This window comes from Rhagoletis zephyria, unplaced genomic scaffold, assembly GCF_001687245.7.
Source record: "Rhagoletis zephyria isolate East Lansing unplaced genomic scaffold, Rhagoletis_zephyria_1.1 Rzeph_scaffold_07877, whole genome shotgun sequence".
Taxonomy (NCBI): domain Eukaryota; kingdom Metazoa; phylum Arthropoda; class Insecta; order Diptera; family Tephritidae; genus Rhagoletis; species Rhagoletis zephyria.
This window is the reverse complement of record NW_016164959.1, coordinates 27,058-29,091: the sequence shown is the minus strand read 5'-3', so window position 1 is coordinate 29,091 and position 2,034 is coordinate 27,058.

The window sequence follows — 2,034 nt, the reverse complement described above, 5'->3', positions numbered from 1 at the left end:
CCTGGGAAATGGATTTGCATTTGACTCCAGAACTATTATTTACAAATAATATCTACGAGTATTGCAGTAAAAGTCAAAAACAACTTCGAAGTTAACAAGTGCATTGCTTTGCAAATTTTTTTGTTAATGCGTCCATCTTTAAAGTGAGTTTGTGAAAAAACTAAGGCAGTTAGAAAACTGGGATTTGTTGCATTGAAAATAGTGTAGCAACTACAATAAGAATCGTTAAAAAAACAAAAACGATTTTTGCGACCCAAATGCCGACGGCAAATCACCAATGAGTTTGCATATTTGCATAGCTTTCACCTATTTATTAGATAACAAATCTACGTTTTGGAGTTAAAGCATTCCCTGGCCAATATCTTCGAAAATTAATAATGAAGTTAACAAACACATTGCTTTATACATTTTTTTGTTAATGCGTCCATCTTTAAAGTGAGTATGTGAAAAAACCAATTTTATCATTTTTTTAACTAACATGCATTTTTACTATTTACATGATATAATACTCGTACAAGAAGCGAACTTGAACAGATGCTTTTTAAGTTTTTAGCAACATTAACTACTGAATAAATTATATTTAACAAATGGTCATGCAGAAATGCAAATCAGCAATTCTAACTAATATAAAAGTACATTTAATATAATTTAACTATATTAATTTATTTAATTTTATTAAAAAAATATACATGAATACGTTTCTGCATTCACATGCAACCTAGCAACACATAGCCAGACACTTGCAACAAATATAACATTATCATAACAGAAATTTACATTTTTCTCTGTCAAGTCTTCTTGAAATGTTAATCGCGCTGTGGTGATATTCCATGGATTTATTTTTCAGCCAAACAATTTTACGTTCCAAAAATTTGCACCTTCTCTATCTATCTAAGTTCTCTGATGTTACTGTCGATTTTGTTATCGATAGAATATAAAGATAAAAATGAAGGTAAAGGAAAACAGAATAACATAAATGTAAGTAGAATGAACAGGGGTAGAGGCAGGGATCTGGATAGAAAAAATACAAAAAATATAACCTTAAGCAAAAGCAGATGTACGTATGTATGCATATTCGTTATGAGACAAAATAGATATACATGTAACGCAAGTTTCACTTCTCCGGTGTGGCCCAGGCGTACTTACTTTTTTTTATGTAAATGCTTTAAAAATGAAGTTTCTAGTTTCAAATATGCAGTAATACAAAAATAATTCGCTTTGCTTATGGCTTCAAAAATACCATATACATACATATGTAGATATTTACATGAAAAAAGAATAAAAAAATGGTTGGTCCAAATTGTCAAAGCTGCAAAAGCATTTTCTGAGCTTCGAATAAAGTGAAGTTAAAGGCGATTTGGAAAAATTAATTTAAAAAATGCTTCCAGACAAATACATACATACACACATACATAGTAAGTGCACAAATGCACTGCTATAATCATAAAAGGGCGGATAAAGAGGAAAAGAAGAGTTAGGCCGCGAGCGCTGGTAGCAAAATGCGGCAGATAGGCAGTCAGGCTGTCTCTGGCAAAGGGAAAAGAAATTATTAAAGAGTATGTAAAACAGAGGCATAAAATGTCGGATGTAAAACTAAATTGTAGAAAGTTTAAAAGTTTTAGCGCTTTTTTTGCATAGACGGTGTCCTGTGAAACCGGCAACAACTGTTGCTATATGGCAGCAGATTGAATTTAGTGTGGCGACAAACTGAAGATGGCGGACTTAGGCTTATAAGTTTATTTATTTTTTTTTTTGTATTTGTGAAAGTTATTTTTTTGTGTGGTTTTTGGTTGTTATAATAGCAAGCATTGTTATTGCTTTTGAGGACATACGCCATTTTAGTGGTTTGTATTTTCTACAGCGTATATATTTGTAATTATTTGTTGGTACATATAGCACTGCGACTTCTATTAAATATTTCAAGACAAAGCCTTTTATAAGTATATTTTAAGAGCGCAATTGAAAATAAAGAGCTAACATAATTAAACAATTTTAATAAAAATGTTATCGTAGTTTTAATTAAATAGATTGCTG